Raw genomic sequence first — 22,134 nt, forward strand, 5'->3', positions numbered from 1 at the left:
TTTAGTTGGGCAGGGAAATGAAATCTATCCATGTGCTTGGGAAAGGCATAAGTACTTGATAAATCGTACTATTGATTACCCTAGATGCCTCACTCCTTCTCTATACATTTTTCCCTCAGCATGGTAAGCATTCATCAGTTCACTTTCACTTTTCACCTCAGTCTCAGTATTTTTCTAGGTTTTGCATTTGATTTAACTGAGCTGTTATTACTTGATCTTGAATTTGGCATTAATTGATAATAACATTAAAGTGATAGAACCTTTATAGTTTACACGGCATTTCTATATAAACTATTTCCTTTGACCCTGACAACCACCCAGGGATATATGTGGGACAAAGAGTATTAATTGTATTCTATACAGATGACTAAACTGAAGCATAAGGAAGCAAAATGCCTGATCTGAATTCCTGGTGATAGAGCTGGGGCTCAAAAACATATCTTTCCATACTAAACCCATTGCCATGTTACTTTTTCTTTTTGCAACACACTTAACACAGTGAGCAAATAAGGTATGTAGCCCCTACCAATTTCATTGTCATATAATAAAAGAACCCCACGAAGATAGAAAAATTTTTCTAGAACCAAAGAAATGGAGCTATAATGACAGTCAGGGCAGCCCCTCTGGACTTCTGGAATAAAATGATGCTATAATTATGACCCCTGGAAGGAGGCTTTGTGTCTTGTCCTTTTATTCACCACAGAGGTGACCACCTACTTCTCTATCTTTTCTACAAATAGCTTGTGATAAGAGACCATGGGGACATAAGTGCGTGTCTCACTGCCAGTTGATTAAAAAGATGAAAAAGGGTGATGTATGTGAGAACTGCTTTAAAGGAAAGAAAAGAATCCCTCTGATATTGCTAGTAAAAAGGAGTAGCTAAACTAACCTGAATGCATAGTAACAGTTTCTATCTTTCTACCAAAATAATAGCATTGCATACATTTTTAATATACACTTTTCAGGTTAGGAAATTGGCCTAATGTGGTCCAATTTAATTACTAAATCAATAGGAACTAGTTTGTTGCAAAAAATTATAGTCATTCCATGTCCTAGAATTTTCTATTTCAAATAGGTGTCAGTGTATCTCAGTTTCTGGATTAGAACATACTTGTTATCAGGAGCGGAGAAGGCAATGGCACCCCACTCCAGTACTCTTGCCTGGAAAATCCCATGGACAGAGGAGCCTGGTAGGCTGCAGTCCATGGGGTCGCTAAGAGTCGGACATGACTGAAGCGACTTAGCAGCAGCAGCAGCAGCAGTTATCAGGAGAGAGGGAAACAGTGTGGCCATGAACTTGGAAGTACCTCTTGCCATTCACTTTTCTTGTCAGTCTCTCAAAGGTATGAATTGTATTACAGGAGCATGTTGTGGATAGTACAGGAACTTCAAGGTGACAAGAAACGAATAGTTGATGTATAACTGAAAACTCCACTAAAAAAGCCTGTAAGATAGATGAAAATGTGAAATTGTCTAGCAACATATGCCCCTGAATATCAGTCACTGCCAATCACTAATAAACTTTTCTAGTAATTCAACCTCATATTCCCCATTTCCCTAGAAGGGGTCATCATCTCCTGCATGTGCAGCACACCCGCAGGCAGGCCTCTTCTGGCGTTTGCCTACAGGAAGGTCATTATAAGGCAGAACAAATTAGGATAGCTCCCCCAGCAGCAGCAATTAACTTTCAAGAACTTGGTAGGCATAGGTATATTTTAGGACTGCAGAAACCATTAACCTTCTCATTATTTAAAGAAGTGAACAGTTGGAGGAAAACCTGAGGTCTTCTTCACCACCACTTCTTTTCACTTCCCCCTTTTTCATCCACCCCTACTCCATCCCACTTCATCCCACCATACCTTTTCCTTCTGTTTCATTTATGCCATAGCTGTCTTTGAGATACGTAGAGTGCCCTACTTAACCTGGAGATGGTGGCAGTTGTAACTTGGTGCCCATCTATAAAGTCTCAGTGTGAGCAGCACTCAAGGAGATCCCTTACACATGGCTAAGTGACATCTTTTCTGCTCTGGGTTGACCCTGTGGACTAGTCTGAGGGGACTTGATGTAGGTCCTAAACTTTCTGGCCTGGTTCCATGTGGTGGCAGGTGCCACTGATGCCTGTCACACATACAGTGCCCCTGCAGGTGCCTCTTAAATGCCCATCCATCTCCCTCTCATCTTTTTCCCTCTGGCTTTCTAGATAAAAAGGAAACCTGCCCTCTCTGCAGGGGAGAGCAAACAGCAAGTTGGCTCATTCGTCATTGCCTATGTCAGCTGCAAGCTGTGGGTGAATGTTTAGAAACTGACACAGCACTGGTCAGAACTTACATAACAATGCCCCCTTTCCCTGTTAGCTAGAGATTTCTGATTGGGAAGAAAATAATATCTACATCATTTTAAATGTTAACATTCAATAAATAGCATCCAATTTTGAATGACTGCTAATCTGATGTCTATTAGCTAGGATAACTTACATTTAAATTCTAACATACAGAAAGTAGAATCTTTGGGGTTTAATTTAATTTTCAATTAATGATGTTTTATTCTATAAAAGTCACAGTGAAGATCAAAGGAAAACCATGGGACAATAGTACTGAGTCTTTTAAATCAAGTGTCATTGATGCACTTCCATTTAAGAGACAGAGAGAAATTTAATTTAATAAATTTAATAAAAATCCATTTTATTAAAGAACTGGGTGCTATTATTTCATTTTAAAATAATCTATAGGTTATTAGGCAACAATGTGAAAATCTAATCTGGCAACATGTTTATGATTGTCACAAGAAGATACCTATGAAGAAATTCTAAGGAGACCACTGATTCAGTATTTGATGTGGCTTCTGGCAAAGTGAAGAGATGCCAGGATTGCCCCTGTCTCTGAGGAAGCCTCTTTAATTTAAATGTGCATGCTGAGATGCAGCTGTGCTGATGAATGCATATTTATTGGACCTGGATAGGAGGCAAATGTGTAACTAATTAAACTATCCTGGTGTCAGATACTCTGGCCAACATCCACTTTTTTAAAAGAAAAATCACTGTTGAAAATACATTTTGGAATCAAGAAGTTACACTCAAAACTGGTTGACATAATAGTATCTATGAAAGAATGCTAAAGGCGATTTTACTAAAATTAGAAAAATAGAGTTTAAGAATGTCTTTAATTTAGAGATGATTATAAAAGTTTACTTAATGAAGAATGCTGATCTTATTTTTGAGACAGAAAGGATGAGTTGTCTAGAAAACATAAAGAATACATGTCAGTGCACATCTAGTCTATCTTACGGAGAAGGCAATGGCACCCCACTCCAGTACTCTTGCCTGGAAAATCCCATGGACAGAGGAGCCTGGTAGGCTACAGTCCAAGGGGTCGCTAAGAGTCGAACACGACTGAGCGACTTCACTTTCACTTTTCCCTTTCATGCACTGGAAAAGGAAATGGCAACCCACTCCAGCATTCTTGCCTGGAGAATCCCAGGGACGGGAGAGCCTGGTGGGCTGCCATCTATGGGGTCGCACAGAGTCGGACACGACTGAAGCGACTTAGCAGCAGCAGCAGCAGCAGTCTATCTTACAGCTGGGATATAAACTAAGTTTCTCTATTTCTCAGTTTAGAGTTCTTCCATTGCATTACTGTAAGCTAATGAAAAAAAAAAATTTTAATACTTATCTTAAGAATTGGAATTCATTAGCAAAGTTCTTGAAATTTGTTTCCACAAATCTGGACAAAATAAGTGGCCCTGGTCCAGATGGAGGCAAAGAGGTGGAACTGGTTAGCATCAGAATGCTGGAGTTCTGTTATGTCCTACACTCTGCAACATCTTAAATGATTCAACCTAGACATTTATTTCATCTATACTGTGTACTCTTTGGATTTTCATTACCTAATGACTAAGTATCTACTGATAGATCTAGGCTGGGGAGAATATTCTAATTTGGGGGTTTCTGAGGTAGGGTAATAAATAATGCTTTTCTTCCTTGCCTAGATTCTGAACTAATCCAGTAATAAATCAGCAGTAAGCTACTAGAGTAATGAAAGATCACCTTTATTACTGATAAAATTCAAGCAATGTATCTTAGAGTGCATTCTGGTGGGCTAGAGCTGAATCCCAGAATCCAGTGGGCTTTACTCACTAGTAATAGGCAACAGTAACCTATGACAAGTGGGTAGGCCTGCTCCCAGGAGCAAGAGGAGGGGCAGGGTGATATCACATTTATTAATCTGATAAGTAACTCCATTTGCCTTTCATGCTTTCATCTTTGCTGGTGAAATGAAAGCAGGGCAAAATAGATCCGAGTTACTCTCCTTGAACTCCCCATAGGAGGATATAGGATGGGGAAGAAACATTGCTTCCTAAGAAGAGGATTTGAATTTTGGTGGATATTGCCTTTCATGATTTTTCCTTTCAGTTCTTCATGAAAGACATGAAACCTAAGAATTTTTGGAGGCATCTTCCTTCTTTATCAACTTTGGGGCTGCTAAATGTGTGTATGCATGTGTGTATTTGAATGGCCTTCTTTCTGTAGATTGAGAGAACGATCTCCTTCTGTAAGAGGTGGGAAGAAAGGAGGAAGAATTTAGTCTCTTTGGAGAAGTGATACAATTTTTTTTTTAAAGTTAACATTCAGTTGCTGATATTCAAATAAAGATTTTGACAAATAAACTAGAAACTAGGTGAGAAGAAGAAAGAGCGATTGAGAAAGGACTTTCTTCCTTTAACATGGGCTTCCCTCATAGCTCAGTTGATAAAGAATCCACCTGCAATGCAGGAGACCCTGGTTCGATTCCTGGGTTGGGAAGATCCACTGGAGAAGGGATAGGCTAGCCACGCCAGTATTCTGGCCTAGAGAATTCCGTGGACTGTATAGTCCATGGGGTTGCAAAGAGTCAGACACAACTGAGCAACTTTTGTTGCTCAGTGAAGTCACTTCCTTTCACATGGCAAGAGCCAAGCTTACAAAATTCACTTCTCCCAAACATTTATTGAATGCTGACTATGGATTAGAGACTGTTCCAAGCACTATGAATATAGTACTGAACAAGATCTATTGATAAAGCTTTGCCCTTGCTGAGCTTTTATTCTAATTGGGATAGAGCTGTGATCTAAAGGGTCTATGATGGGAGGGTATCTGGTCTGGTGAGGTAAATCAAAGCAGACTTGAATGCTGGATGCCCATATCAATTCAGTGTAAGAGTCAGACACCAAACAAGTTGAAATAGGCCACACATCAAGCACACCAGCTACTGACTTCAGACCTGAGTACCAGCAATAGTTAAAAAAGAAATATGATAGCAAAGATACCATAAATACCATCAGATCTGAGAACTGCCTCCGTTCACTGATGCAAAGTCCCTTCCTCAACATACACTCAGATACCATTTTGAGAAGAAAAGGAAGAAGGTGGCAAAATTTGCAAGTGCAGATATCCAAACAAGAGTCCTTGAGTGGATCTTCATTAAAAATGAATTATCAGTAAATTAAATGTCAAAAAGGAAGCTTTACACTGGAATGACTGAGATAATTTATACAGTGTAAATTTACTTTATTTTTTCTGACATCTGCCAATAGGGAGATTTGCTAGAGTGGTGTGGGCAGTATCATGACCTTGCCATATGATGCTATGGAGATGATGTCACATGAACACCAAAGGTGCTTGGGTGCCTTGCTGCTGATCCTTTGTCCCAGACTAATTCTGAGTCAAAAAACATGACAAAACCTTTTTATTTGTTCTCTTTGCAGCTAGGTATCTTTGGTAAGTTCCATCTACTGGAGGTGGAAAGATTTGTTGATTCCCGCTAAAGGTACCAGTGTTCAGAGGGTAATATAGAAATGAGAATAGTGCCAGGACCTAGGACTACACACTATTTTTTTTTAGGTATAGACACTTGGGGTTCCTTCTGGATAAGCAAAGAGGTATCTCAATGGGAGAGAGAGGGAGTTGTTAGGCCACAGAAAGTCTAGACCAAGGACTACCTAAGGATTTATGCTTATTTACTTTGAGCCAGCGGGTCTCTTTAGTCTTTTTGTGATGTCTTCACTTATTCCTATTCCTACTCTGAGTTCCACCTCCAATTTTATCACTCAAACTGCTTTTCCAAATGTCAGGAAAGAATTCCAAATTATAAATCCAATGGTTCTTCCAATAACTCATTCACCTTCCTCCCATTACATTCTCATTTCTGGGTGACACTGCTGAAATTCTGCTTCTTTGCGATTCTTCCTGTCTTTTTGAAATTTCTTTGTCAGTCTCTGTTATATGCTGAACTATGTTCCCCTCATATTAATATGTTGAAGCCAAAACTCCCTGGATTTCAGAATGTGACTATATTTGGAGATAGGGTCTTTAAAGAAGTAAATGAATTAAAATGAGATTATTAGGACTGGCCTTAATGTAATATGAGCCATGCCGTGTAAGCTACCCAAGACAGATGGGTCATGGTGGAAAGTTCTGACAAAACGTGGTCCACTGGAAAAGGGAATGGCAACCCACTTCAGTATTCTTGCCTTGAGAACCCCATGAAAAGTATGAAAAGGCAAAAAGATACGACACTGAAAGATGAACTCCCCAGGTCAGTAGGTGCCCAATGTGCTACTGGAGATAGGTGGAGAAATAACTCCAGAAAGAATGAAGAGATGGAGCCAAAGCAAAAACAACACCCAGTTGTGGATATGAGTAGTGAAGGAAGTAAAGTCCGATGCTATAAAGAGCAATACTGCATAGGAACCTGGAATGTTAGGTCCATGAATCAAGGCAAATTGGAAGTGGTCAAACAGGAGATGGCAAGAGTGAACATTGACATTTTAGAAATCAGTGAACTAAAATGAACTGGAATGGGTGAATTTAACTCAGATGACCATTATATCTACTACTGTGGGCAAGAAGCCCTTAGGAAAAATGGAGTAACCATCATAGTCAACAAAAAACTCCAAAATGCAGTACTTGGATGCCATCTCAAAAATGACAGAATGATCTCTATCCGTTTCCAAAGCAAACCGTTCAATATCACAGTAATCCAAGTTTATGCTCCAACCAGTAATGCTGAGGAAGCTGAAGTTGAACGGTTCTATGAAGACCTACAAGACCTTCTAGAACTAACACCCGAAAAAGATGTCCTTTTCAATATAGGGGACTGGAATGCAAAAGTAGGAAGTCAAGAAATACCTGGAGTAACAGGCGAATTTGGCCTTGGAGTACAGAATGAAGCAGGGCAAAGGCTAATAGAGTTTTGCCAAGAGAACACATTGGTCATAGCAAATCCCCTCTTCCAACAACACAAGAGAAGACTCTACACATGGACATCACCAGATGGTCAACATTGAAATCAGGTTGATTATATTCTTTGCAGCCAAAGATGGAGAAGCTTTCTACAGTCAGCAAAAACAAGATTGAGAGCTGACTGTGGCTCAGACCATGAACTCCTTATTGCCAAATTCAGACTTAAATTTAAGAAAGTATGGAAAACCACTAGACCATTCAGGTATGACCAAAATCAAATCCCTTATGATTATACAGTGGAAGTGACAAATAGATTCAAGGAATTAGATCTGATAGAAAGAGTGCCTGAAAAACTATGGATGGAAGTTCATGACATTGTACAGGAGGCAGGGGTCAATACCATCCTCAAGGAAAAGAAATGCAAAAAGGCCACATGGTAGTCTGAGGAGGCCTCACAAATAGCTATGAACAGAAGAGAAGCAAAAGGCAAAGAAGAAAAGAAAAGATATTCCCAATTGAATGCAGAGTTCCAAAGAATAGCAAGGAGAGATAAGAAAGACTTCCTCAGCAATCAATGCAAAGAAATAGAGGAAAACAATAGAATGGAAAAGACTAGAGATCTCTTCAAGAAAATTAGAGATACCAAGGGAACATTGCATGCAAAGATGGGCACAATAAAGGACAGAAATGATATGGACCTAACAGAAGCAGAAGATATTCAGAAGAGGTGGCAAGAATACACAAAAGAACTATACAAAACAGATCTTCATGACCCAGATAATCATGATGGTGTGATCACCCACCTAGAGCCAGACATCCTGGAATGTGAAGTCAAGTAGGTCTTAGGAAGCATCACTACAAACAAAGCTAGTGGAGGTGACGGAATTCCAGTTGAGCTATTTCAAATCCCATAAGATGATGCTGTGAAAGTGCTGCACTCAGTATGCCAGCAAATTTGGAAAACTCAGCAGTGGCCACAGGACTGGACAAGATCAGTTTTCATTCCAATCCCTAAGAAAGGCAATGCCAAAGAATGCTCAAACTATCACACAATTGCACTCATCTCACACGCTAGTAAAGTAATGCTCAAAATTCTCCAAGCCAGGCTTCAACAGTTCGTGAACTGTGAACTTCCAAATGTTCAAGCTGGATTTAGAAAAGGCAGGGGAACCAGAGATCAAATTGCCAACATCTGTTGGATCATCGAAAAAGCAAGAAAGTTCCAGAAAAACATCTACTTCTGCTTTATTGACTATGCCAAAGCCTTTGACTGTGTGGACCACAACAAACTCTGGAAAATTCTTCAAGAGATGGGAAGACCAGAGCACCTGACCTGCCTCTTGAGAAAGCTGTATGCAGGTCAGGAAGCAGCAGTTAGAACTGGACATGGAACAACAGACTGGTTACAAATCGGGAAAGTAGTACACCAAGGATGTATATTATCACCCTGCTTATTTAACTTATATGCAGAGTACATCATGAGAAATGCTGAGCTGGATGAAGCACAAGCTGGAATCAAGATTGCCGGGAGAAATATCAATAACCTCAGATATGCAGATGATACCACCGTTATGGCAGAAAGTGAAGAGGAACTAAAGAGCTTCTTGATGAAAGTGAAAGAGGAGAGTGAAAAAGTTGGCTTAAAACTCAACATTCAGAAAACTAAGATCATAGCATCTGGTCCCATCACTTCATGGCAAATAGATGGGGATCAGTGGACAAAGTGACAGACAATTTTGGGGGGTTCCAAAATCACTGCAGATGGTTACTGCTGCCATGAAATTAAAAAATGCTTGCTTCTTGGAAGAAAAGTTATGAACAACCTAAACAGCATATTAAAAAACAAAGATGTTACTTTTTCAACAATGGTCCATCTAGTCAAAACTATGGTGTTTCCAGTAGTCAAGTGTGGATGTGAGAGTTGGATTATAAAGAAAGCTGAGTGCCGAAGAATTGATGCTTTTGAACTGTGGTGTTGGAGAAGACTCTTGAGAGTCCCTCGGACTGCAAGGAGATCCAACCAGTACATCCTAAAGGAGATCAGTCCTGAATATTCATTGGAAGGACTGATGCTGAAGCTGAAACTCCAATAATTTGGCCACCTGCTGTGAAGAACTGACTCATTGGAAAAGATACTGATTCTGGTAAAGATTGAAGACAGGAGGTGAAGGGGGTGACAGAGGATTAGATTGTTGGATGGCATCACCGACTCATTGGACATGAGTTTGAGTAAACTCCAGGAGCTGTGATGGACAGGGAGGCCTGGCGTGCTGCAGTCCATGGGGTCGCAAAGAGTCAGACACGACTGAACGACTGAACCTACCTGAACCAATGTAATATGACTGGTGTCCTTTTAAAAAAAGAATATTAGGACACAGACTTGTGAAGAGGGAAGTCCATGTGAAGATACAAGGAGAAAATGGCCATCTATAAGCCAATGATTGAGGCCTTGAAAGAAACCATTTCTTACGGATACTTTGATCTTATACTTACAGTTTCCAGAACTCTGAGAAAATAAATTTCTGTTTTAATCCAGTCAGTTTACTTTGTTACAGTAGCCCTAGCAAATGAATATAGTCTCTGTCATTTTTTCTATCTGCTCATCTCCTAAATGTAGATATTCCCCAAAATTCAATTCCTACCTCAGTCTTCACGCTTACCTTTGCCAATATCACATACCTCCATACATTCAATTATTACATCCATGAAAATGATCCTTAAATTTATTAGGTTGAAAGATATGACACAGCCATTTTTGTAGGCTGAAAGTGGTTGGTTTTTGGCAGTTTCATATGGCTCAATCTGATGTGTTTCTACTCTAAACTTTCATGAAGCTGCAAACTTGAATGTCCCCCTGCCTTTTATATGTTTCCACGTGTTTATATCAGAGGAACATATCTAAAATGGAACTTATCATCTTCTTAGGAAATTTCTAGGCTTAAAGCAATGGCCTTATCTTTGGGTCATCTCTCTCTTTCAGTGGCTAATTACATCACGATCACATGTGTAGTGTGTGCCTTCCACACCTACTTCCTTAGTAGAGGCTCTGTTGGAATCTTAAGAATCCTTCTAATACTTGGCAAGTTAGAATATGGTCCTTGGACTTGAAGCATCCCCACTGGATTGAAGCATGCTAGACTGAAGAATCTCAGTCCTTACCCTGACTTATGCAATCAGAATCTGCGTTTTTAAAAAGATCCCCAAGAGATTCTTAAACACATTAAAATTCAAAGAGGACTTTCTTAGAATATGGTTGTAGCCATGGGAATTATAATGCTCCAGAAAGATTGTATTATTTTTCTACTGGTAGCAGGACAGTATAAGAAAACCCAAATCACCATAGTTTCACCGTCATGGAATATTATCCTTAATTTAAAAAAAAAAACTGCAATTTTGATACATGAAAATTTATATTTTAATAATATCCTCTTTGTTTGCTGGTGAGTTTCTGTATTAATATTTGCCCATTAATTCTCTATACATAGCATTTGGCAACTGCTTTTCTCATCTAAATATCTGTATACTTTTATAAACTCCATTTTAATTTTTGCCTTTGGTATTGCAATGCAGACAGTTCCTAGGGCCATTTGTTAACATGTTGAATTTGCACTGAAGATTCTTAATATTCCTGATAGATATGCTTTTTAACTAACATAAAATTTGAAGAATAAATTGTTTTCTTCTCAAATGGTTATAGTCAGCTACACAAGTCGCCAGTCTTTGCTTAAATTCAGGAGCACAATTTGAGGAAATTAATTGATAATGATTATTTACAAAAAATGATACAGCTCTTGACACACAGTAGAAACTGAGGATAATTCAGAATTGACTTGCAGAGCAGAAATTATAATAGCGTGATCCCATTCAGCAGTCTCTTTTCTAAACTTAATAGCTGCAACACACACACACACACACACACACACACACCCGGATGAAGAGTGCTTCTAGGGAGCCAAGATGGATACTGAGACTCTGATCACTAGGAATCATGCCCTTTCTTATCATTTGGAATGATTAGTCTGCTGGTTGTGGCCATCTGGGCAACCTGGGAGGTGGCTTGACAAGGTTACTTAGGTCAGAGCAGGATAACAAGCAGCAGAAGAAAGAGCTATATACTATTTAAGAAAATAAATAAACAGCCCTGATCATGCTCCTAAAGCCGGCAGCTTCGCTTTGCAGTTGAGTAAGCCATACTTGTCTTCCTTGTTTTTCTTTGTTTATGAGGAGTTCTAAGTCTTTGCCTGTTGATAGTGTAATTTGCTTAGCCAGACAAGCAGGTACTGTACACAATAAGTTATTCTAAATAAAAAGGGTGATTAATCAAGGAAAATCAAACTGTGAGCCCTAGTACCACTCCTTCCTGGCTGGTCCCAGACTCCCAGCTTGTTTATTTAGTGTCACCCATAGTCTGTCATGGCTGACCTAAAACTATCAGGAACAGCCACAATGGCAGTCAAGCATAAACAAAAATCTGAACTGAAGGTGCAGAGGGACTGCCATTCCACAGATAAGATCTATTGCTGTAATAGCCCTTGATTATGAAGACCAAAGGAGAAAAAACACCAAATATACAGACACTTTTCTGTTTATTTATACATGAAGAGGGAGGGGGAAGCAAATCATTTACAAAGAGGAGGGAAAAAAGGGAATAAGGTTTCATTCCATGTCCATGTTTCTCAGTTTATACAACAAGATTCTGTGATAGCAGGGTTTTGCTTCTGGTCTCCTTTGTTTGTTTATTGACATTTTGCAATGCTTTTAAAAAATTGCACACTGGGGCCAGAGATAGCAGAGAGAAAGAGAAATTGAGGTGGGAAAACCTACTAGACTGTTACCTAGGGAAAGAATGTTTTTCTTTTCTATGAAATTATTCCAACTGAGCTATTATAGATCTAAGCCAAAAATGAGTAGGTTGTTGGATGATCTTTCATGTAAAGTGATGTGTTAGGAGATTATGCTTTTCAGGCAAGCAAGATCCCTTAATTATTGCACATGTGCATGACGCATTTTTAACATGCAAGAAGCAGTCTGGTGAAATCCTCACTTTTCTTTTTGCCACAATATTCTTTCTGCAGTGGAACACTTTCATTTTTTTTTCCATCAGCTTATTTAATTGTATAAAGTTTAGGAATTATTTGGAGAGATAGTTAACTGGAGATGCTTCTTATCAGAATATGACGGATGATGGTGCCAGTTTCTGAGCCAGTCTGGTCACTACCTCAAGATGGAATGTGAAAAGATTACTTTCACCCCTAAAGAGGCCCACAAATTCTGAGAAGCAATGGAAATGGATCTCCTCATTGTTTGTAGGTGCTACACTGCTGTTGCTCATGTTCCAAGGGCCAAATTTATCCATTTAATGGAGAAGTGTGCTTGTCCTACTAGCATTTCAATTTATAAAATGTGTAAGAGGAAGGGCAAGAGGCTTCCAATAGGATACTAGCATTGAGGAATACTGCTTTATTGTTCTCTATTGGTCAATTACTGGGACAAATGGCTGCAAGAAGTTCTCCCCAATCTATTTTCTTACAGCCCATGTAGTATTACATTTCACTCCAAAGAGTAAAGCTCTGATGTTTTATCACATTCCAATGCTCAAAAGGGAAATTGCTGGTAAGGTACTTAACACTAAATGCATCCATTTTGGTATACTGACATTGCCTGGGACTACAGATAAATTTCAACAAATCACAGTTGTACACCAGGGGATTGGGATCTCATTCTCTGAGGCACTGGTGAAAATAGAAGACTCTGCCTAGAGTGGGAGCAAAATGAAAGTTGGTATTATCAAGACACTGCATTGAAAAGGTGAAATGTTCTATCAGCTTCTGTGAAAAACCCCAACTGTGTTCACTTGCATGACTGTCTGATAATTCATTTTCTTTTCCCTCTTGGATGTTTTGTGGCAAAGAAAAACATCTGGAAAAGGCTGGCTTTAGGGTACACAAGGAGTCAGATAAAGGTCATGTGGGTAGCACTAAGCTAACATCCAAATTTAGATGGATTTTCTGCAGGCTATTCTAAATTCATATTTCTATTTTAGCAGTCTTCTCATGACTTAGGATCCAAAGTCTTGAAGATGCTTCTGAAGTGCAGTACTATTCTTTTTTTCTGAGCCTGTTTACTGTTTATACCATCTCTTTCTTTAGATCCCTCCCAGTCCTTTCCAGTGGGGCTCCCACTCTTTACCCAGGAGGTGGTGTTTCTGGATAGCAATTATTTCTGAGGGGATGCTTCTGTACACACAGATTATTATCTGCATTCAGTCCATTCTTAGGATGAAATATGATGACCAGAATCAAGTGATTTATTATCACATGCATCAATTATGTTCTTAAATTTTTGTCTGTAAAAAATATTTTTTCTCATATAATTTTTTAAGTTGAAATATAATTCACATACTACAAAATTCATTCCTTAAAAGTGTACAATTCAGTGGGTTTTGTTATATTCTAAAGTTATGTAACCATTACCACTACCCAACTCTAGAACATGTTTCTCATCCCCAAAAGAAACCCCATATCCATTGACAGTCAATCCCCACTCTTTCCTCTTCCCAGTTCCTGGGAACTACTAATCTACTTTCTGTATGAATTTGCCTATTCTGGACATTTCATGTAAATGGAATGATACGATATGTGGCCTTTTGTGTCAGGCTTCTTTCATGTTGCATAATATATTAAGGTCCATTCACATTGTAGCACATATCAGTATTTCATTTTTTAATTTTTTTCAAGACTTCATTTTTAGAACAATTTTAGGTTTACAGCAATATTAAGAGGGAGTTATAGAGATTTCCCATATACCTTCTGCCCCCACACAATGCATAGCCTCCCCCTTATCAACAGCACACACTAGAAAAGTACATTTTTTACCAAGAGTGAACCCATGTGGACACATTGTAATCACCCAAAGTCCATAGTTTAAATTATGGTTCACTCTTGGTGTGGGTTTGAACAAATATCTAATAATGTGTTTCCAACATTATATCCAGTAGTCAGGTATGGATGTGAGAGTTGGACTATAAAGAAAGCTGAGCACCAAAGAATTGATGCTTTTGAAGACTATAAAGAAAGCTGAGCACCAAAGAATTGATGCTGTTGGAGAAGACTCTTGAGAGTCCCTTGGACAGCAAGGAGATCCAACCAGTCCATCCTAAAGGAAATCAGCCCTGAATATTCATTGGAAGGACTGATGCTGAAGCTGAAACTCCAATACTTTGGTCACATGATGCGAAGAACTGATTCATTGGAAAAGACCCTGAAAGCGGGAGGAGAAGGAGACAACAGAGGATGAGATGGTTGGATGGCATCACTGACTTAACGGACATGAGTTTGAGTAAACTCCGGGAGTTGGTGATGGACAGAGAGGCCTGGCGTGCTGCAGTCCATGGGGTCTCAGGGTCAGACACAACTGAGCGACTGAACCGAACTGAACATTATACTATCATATAGAATAATTTCACTCACCTAAAAATCCTCTGTGCTCTATGCATCTCCCCACTAACACTTCTGGCAACCACTGATCTTTTCATTGTCTCCATAGTTTTGCCTTTTCCAGAACGTCCTATAGTTGAAATCTTACAGTAGCTTTTCCAGGTTGGCTTCTTTCACTTAGTAACATACATTTAAGCTTCCTCCATGTCTTTTCATGACTTACAAGCTCATTTCTGTTTGGTGTTGATATTTCTTTGTCTGAATGTACCAAATTTACCTGCTGAAGTACATCATAGTTGCTTTCAAGTTTTGACAGTAATGAATAAAGCTGCTATAAACATTTGCATACAGGTTTTTGTGTGGACATAGCTTGAATAAATACCAAGGGGTATGACTGTAGGATCATATGACAAGAGTATGTTTAATTTTGTAAGAAACTGACAAACTATCTTCCAAAGTGGCTGGATACCATTATGCATTCCCACCAGTAATGGAAGGGAGTTGCTGTTGCTCCACATCTTTACCAGCATTTGGTATTATCAGTGTTTCAGATTTTTGCCATATGTGTGTGTGTGTAGTGGAATGCCATTGCTTTAGTTTGCATTTTCCAAATGACATATTATGTGAAACATCTTTTTGTATGCTTATTTCCATCTGTGTATTTTATTTTGGAGAGTTATCTGTTAAGGACTTTGGCCTTTCAATTGGATTTTTGTTTTCTTATTTTTGAGTTTTAAAAGTTCTTTGTGTATTTTGGATAATATTACTTTATCACATGTGTCTTTTGCAGCTGTTTTCCTCCCTGTTTGTGGTTTATTTTCCAATTCTCTTGATATTGTCATTCATAGCAAAATTTTAATTTTAATAAAGTCCAGCTAATCCATGATTTATTTCATGGATTGCATCATTGGTGTTGTATTTTAAAATGCATTGCCATACCCAAGGCCATCTAAGTTTTTTTTCTATTTCATCTCTAGGAGTTTTATAGATTTATATTTTACATTTAGTCTGTGATCCATTTTGAGTTAATTTTTGTTAAAGGTATAATATCTGTGTCTAGATTCATTTTGCCTTTTTTTTTTTTTTTGTTTGGTGCATGTTCATTAGTTTCAGCATCATTTGTTGAAATGACAGTCTTTGCTCCATTGTATTGCTTTTGCTCCTTTGTCAAAAATCAATTGACAGTTTTTTTGTTTGTTTGTTTGTTTTTCAATTGACAGTCTTTATGGGGACCTATTTTTGGGCTCTCCATTCTGTTCCACTGATCTGGTTCTCTGTTCTTTCACAGTACCACAATGTCTTGATTACTGTAGCTTTAGAGTAAGTCTTGAAGATAAACAGTTGTCAGTCTACCAACTTTGTTCTGCTTTAACATTGTGTTGGCTATTCAGTCTTTTGCTTCTCTGGATAAAATTTGAATCTGTTTGTTGATTATTTCCTTTTTTATATGACTGAATAATATGCCATTTTATGAATGAGCCACATTTTGTCTATACATTCATAGCTGAAGAACATTTATGCTGTTTCCACATTTTGGCTATGTTGAATAATGCCGCTATGAATATTTCTGTACAGGCTTTTGTTTGAAAACTTATCTTCAATTCTGCTGAGAATACACTTAAAAGTGTAATTGCTGAGTCATATGGTAATTGCATGTTTGACTTTTTGAGGGCCTTCTAAACTGTGTTCCAAAGCAGCTAAAAATATAAGTATTTATAAGTTGATAGTGTATAATTGACATTCAACAACTGTCCTTATTTCTATCAAACTACTTCTTGGTTTGAGTTCCATTTTACATATTGAATAATTAATAATAATTAAATTGAATTCAAATACCCAATCTTTTTCCTTAAACTTTTCCTGACTCAAAAATTTTAGTATGCCATTGAAGTCAGTATTTGAGACAAACTAAAAGTATGATTACATTGATAATTGATAATCAATATGATGTAGTTGATTGTCTATATATATATATATATATATATACTCTTTTTTGTTTATTTAAATAATATCCTGTTTTCCTGAAAAGATTATCTGGACCCATATCCTAGCTGTGAAATATTTTATTTTACTTAAACATATTTATAAAAATCAAATATGTTTTAATTTACAGTAAGGAAAGAAGGGCACATCGTAATTAAAAGAAAGCAACTATTAACCTTGACAGTAGAATAGTAAATTAACAGCTTTGCCAAATATTTTCTAGGTATTCTACAAATAATTAGCTAATTGATTGCTTAAAATATTAGTCTGAACTATATTGTTGGGACCAATTAAAAATTGGAGATTAGATACCTTTTAAACCATTAGAGAACATTACCATCGAGAACTTTTTCAGAGATATGTACAAATATTGGAAATAAATCCCATTGCTTGTGTATCTAATAAAGGAGAAATGACTCTTTATTTTGGGCCTTGATTGTATAATCATATTATTTTTAGTGAATTAAGAATGGGCTGGGGGAAAAATAATGGTCTGGATTGTCTGCTAAACTTACAATATTGTCTTTCTCCTAGATTTATACTTAGGATCCATTTATCCAACTCTCCCAATTTATAGCAAGTTTAGATATTCTTTTCTTGTGTACCATTTTGTGATGAGAACAGGATTAAAGACCCATGAGAAACTGAATGAGAAACAAGAAAAAGTCCTCTGGGGGAGAATATGAAGTGCATTTTAGAAAATATTAAGTTAAAAAATCAATAACTAAACATTTCTAAAGGTAAATAATATTAGTCAGGAAACAAACAAGTACCATTATGGTCAGTAGTCAGATTAGACACACTTTCCCTGGCAAGGACCTTGTGGCACCAGGGAAACCAACACAAACTCTGTTAAGATGTTGAAATTGATATTCATTTAGAAGAGTGTCTCATATAAAAGATGTACTACACTATTTCAGACCGCATACCCTACTCAGGTGGAGAGTTACTAGCAGGCTTAAAAGGTTGATATGCTTTGTGGAGTAGCAGATCAATTTTAGTATAGCAAATTAGCAGTTTAGACCTACACAGCAAACTTAGGACAGGTAAGAAAGTCTTCTTGAAAAAAGCTTGAAAATTTTGTATATAAAAATAATTAGTAGTTGATTCCAATTTTAAAATGGCACTCACTGTTCTGCTTATCTGCTACTGAGATTTATAATAATAATGTCATCATCATTCCTGTTTCAGAGATAAAGTTTCTGTACAGAACCATATGAGAATATTCTTTGTTTTTTTATGAATTACAAAAGCAGGTAGCATAAAGAAATTCTGGTAAGCTTAAGTTTGCAAGAATACCTGGAATCCAGTAGTGGGAAGGATTTGGGAATTAGGAAGGAGTTGAAACTAAGGACTAGAAAACTTTTTCCTTTTCTTCCTGAAGGCTGGTTTCTTCTGCATGACAAGTAAAATCTCTGTCTCACGTTTCTCAGTATACGTCTCACAGATCCAGACACTCCTAAAATGATTTCCTTTCAGTTCTGAATTCAATTTATGATAGAAGGGTGTCTGTTAGGTTAAGATTGAGGCAGGTGCACATTCTTGGGCCAATCAACCATGGCCAAGGGTTTGGGTTATAAAAAATATGGCTGCTGATGTGTCTATTTTCATGGATGGGACGGCAGTGGATGTGGAGGGCCAGGCAGTGTAATGTAGCATGCTGTGTGTGATACGGGCTGAAATTGATCCAAGCATGTATCAACTAGAACTAACTTCAAATAAGTCACATAGAATGAGAGAGTGTGAAGAAAAAACCATTTGTCCCAATCTTCAACAACAGTAGCTATATTGTATTACTGTCCTAGAAAACTCTGCATGTGGGTATTATACTAAGAACACAAATACTGACTTATATGTATATTTTTTTCAAAGTACAAATCAAAGGATGTATTCTTAAGGGAGAACATGGTGGGTATTGTTTACCACTCTTTTGAATACATACTCCAACCAGGGGGAAAATCAATTGCCTTTTAGTTGTCTTTATTAAAAGTCTTGTGAGGTCTTCAACAAAGAGTTGTCAGTTCAAGAAATTTCAGAGCCAAGTAACTATTTATTCAAGGACAGTGTATAAAAGTGCAGTTGAACACAGCAATTGTGAGGTTGCTTGGAGTGCCTGCTGAAATACTTACAGTGCACAATGTTGTCTTTCCCCACACCCTTGAGGAATAAAACTCACGCAGACTTTGTTACTAACATAAATGTTTTAGGGGTATCCAGTATTCTATAAATACTTAAATAAAAAGCCATAATTGTATGTTAACTCTTTTCCGGAAATTTTTGCTTTGTAATTTTTATATTTATTAAAAAGAAAAGAAAAGAAAGAGAAGTTCTGGTTTTCCCTTCCTTTGTCCATTTTGCCTTTATTTTTATAGGCACATGTTCAACTACATGCCATTTTAATCACACAATTCTCTATTTGCAAAAACGAAGACAAAAAGAAAACCCAAACCAAAGCCCAGACATATATGAGTTTACAACAAAGTTATATTAAGAGGTGCTTGTTGCAAATTTTGAAGAAGTATGTTTTGTTAAACTAGGCAGAAACTTCAAAGGAGGGAGGGATCACCTTAATTTGAGGAGCAGGAAACCAGAAAATGTCTTCATGAAGGAAGGTGAATTTAAATTTGTAAGAGGAAGAAATTATAGGGTAAGGAAATATCAATCAAAGTCACTGGGTAAGGAGGGAGCGGTAGAAGCAAAATTTCTTAAGCCAATATCATGCGGCAGAGATGCTGCTAGGAGATATAGAAATATTTTAAACTGTGATAATTGTGAATATTTGACTGAGAAATGGAATATAAAGAATACGGTACAGGCTGTTTTAGTTTTACATAGTAGTGTAGGTTCATAAAAATCAATGTGCAAGTTGAAACCATGCAAAGTGAACTTAATAATCAGTGGGAAAATTACAATTGTCCAGTGACTTTTTAAAAATTATTGTCAGAAGAGTAAAAATTGTTGTTTTCAATTATAAATATATAGGGAAATTAAAACATTGAAACTATTTAATACACTGTAATCAAAGACATTAGAAACACTGAAATTTAAAATACATTATTGTTTTTGTAAAAAAATACCTATCAAAAGTGATTTTTAATGGTACCTGTTATTTTCTTGCCTATAATTTACGATAGAGACTGAACACTTTTCTATGCACTGACATATTGTCATATCCCTTTCTAAGTTTCAATTAATTTCCAACATTTTATTCTTCATGCTTTCAAAGTTGCAAAATATTTGAGAGTTTCTTTAATGTTGAAGTTGTTTGCCAGCATCACTTCCTCTGGGACATCTTCATCCTTTTTGTCAAAACCACTTTCATCATTTATGTTGATAAGTTCACCTTTACTAAGTTCCTTTGACTGTATATTCTTAGTCTCTCCAATGGTATCTCTGTCAACAATCCCATGGTCAGCTATTTCTTCTATAACTTGTTTATGATGGATCAGAATTTCACTTTTGAAGTTACTACCTTTCATTTCTTTTAGTATTTTTATATTTATTGACCAATTCTCTCTTTCAATTCTCCATTTTTATAAAATGGTATATGAATTTATCACGGGGAAACAACACAATTATATGCTTTCCTGTCTGTGCTGGAACTGAATATCAGGTATGCAGTGGCCAATCACTGGCAGACTTTGAAAGAAGTGATGTGATTGGTCACTGATTATGATGCTTGGCTATTATTTACATAGTGATCTGTGGACTGAAGAGTTAGGTGTGAAGTTTGTACTTCATGCAATGAGTATACTATCGTAACTGAAATTTGAGCCTTTTTGTTGGAGGACTGGTACAATTGAACTTAACTGTGGTAACTGAAATTCACGCCAGTACCACATAAGGTGAGAATTGCCTGTATAGAATAGGGATACAGTTTCCAGAGAAGATTAAAATCAGAACAGAAAAGGGTCATTTTTAATATCTTTTAGAAATTAAGGTGAAATTCACGTAACACAATCATTTTAAAGTATACAGTTCAGTGGCATTCAATGTATTCACAGTGTTATACAACTACCATCTCTCTTAACTTTCAGAACTTTTTCATTGCACCAAAAACAAACAAACAAGCCCCACTACCCTGTACTAATTTAGCAGTCACTACCTATTTTCCCTCCCCCATTCCCTGGTAACTAACAATTTATTTTCTGTCTTTGTGGATTTGCCTATATATTGTATAAAAGGAATCACACAAAGTGTGACCTTTGTCTCTGGCTTCCTTCACCAAACATGATGAAGGTTCATCCAAGTTGTAGCATATATCAGCACTTCATTCCTTTTTATGGTTGATTAATCTAGCATAGATATACCTCTATTTTTCTCTTGTGCTCATCTATGGGCATTTGGGCTGTTCCAACATTTTGACTATTTTCATCTTTTGGATGATGCTGCTATATACATTTTCAAACATGTTTCTGTGTGAATGTATGTTTTTATTTCTCTTAGAGTGGAATTGTTAAGTCATATGGTAATTCTATGTTGAACTTTTTGAGGAGCTGCATGTACATACTTGTGGTGCATATACACATGTAATTCTTTTTGGGTGGAAGCGATGGATCTTAAAATTAGTATATGTTAAGCTTTAACAGATGAGGCTAAACAGTTTCTCAACAGAGTTGTACGATTTACATTCCCAATAGCAGTGTATATGAGTTCCAGTTGTTCCACAACCTTGTCAACATTTGGTATTGTAAGGCTTTCTAATTTTATCAATTTTAGGCAGATAGTAGTCTATGCCCCGACCAGTAATGCCAAAGAAGCTGAAGTTGAACAGTTCTATGAAGACCTACAAGACCTTCTAGAACTAACACCCCAAAAAGATGTCCTTTTCATTATAGGGAACTGGAATTCAAAAGTAGGAACTCAAGAAACACCTGGAATAACAGGCAAATTTGGCCTTGGAGTACAGAATGAAGCAGGGCAAAGGCTAATAGAGTTTTGCCAAGGGAACACACTAGTCATAGCAAACACCCTCTTCCAACAACATAAGAGAAGACTCTACACATGGACATCACCAGATGGTCAACACCGAAATCAGATTGATTATATTCTTTGCAGCCAAAGATGGAGAAGCTCTATACAGTCAGCAAAAACAAGACCAGGAGCTGACTGCGGATCAGATCATGACTCCTTATTGCCAAATTCAGACTGAAATTGAAGAAAGTGGAGAAAAACCACTAGACTATTCAGGTATGACCTAAGTCAAATCCCTTATGACTATACAGTAGCAGTGAGAAATAGATTTAAAGGACTAGATCTGGTAGACAGAATACCTGATGAACTATGGATGGAGGTTCATGACATTGTACAGGAGACAAGAATCAAGACCATCGCCAAGAAAAAGAAATGCAAAAAAGCAAAATGGCTGTCTAAGGAGGCCATACAAATAGCTGTGAAAGATGGGAAGTGAAAAGCAAAGAAGAAAAAGAAATATATACCTATTTGAATGCAGATTCCAAAGAATAGAAAGGAGAGATAGAAAGCCTTCCTCAGCGATCA

The 22,134-nt window shown here is 37.3% G+C and overlaps 1 long non-coding RNA gene across 5 annotated transcripts in view; it reads left to right on the forward strand.

Moving 5' to 3' along the window:
* Window positions 1-22,134, forward strand: part of LOC145512748 (uncharacterized) — a 630,718-nt gene that overhangs the window by 210,752 nt on the left and 397,832 nt on the right. Inside the window, exon 4 of one of the 5 annotated variants that reach the window (XR_014058756.1) lies at window positions 14,211-14,996. The exons of the other annotated variants lie outside the window; for them this stretch is intronic. This is a non-coding gene — a long non-coding RNA (uncharacterized LOC145512748). Of the gene's footprint in view, window positions 1-14,210; window positions 14,997-22,134 lie in introns of those variants that run through there. 5 annotated transcript variants of the gene reach the window in all.

The sequence above is a fragment of the Giraffa tippelskirchi genome, chromosome 7 (assembly GCF_054371585.1).
Source record: "Giraffa tippelskirchi isolate mGirTip1 chromosome 7, T2T-mGirTip1v1.2.pri, whole genome shotgun sequence".
Lineage (NCBI taxonomy): Eukaryota > Metazoa > Chordata > Mammalia > Artiodactyla > Giraffidae > Giraffa > Giraffa tippelskirchi.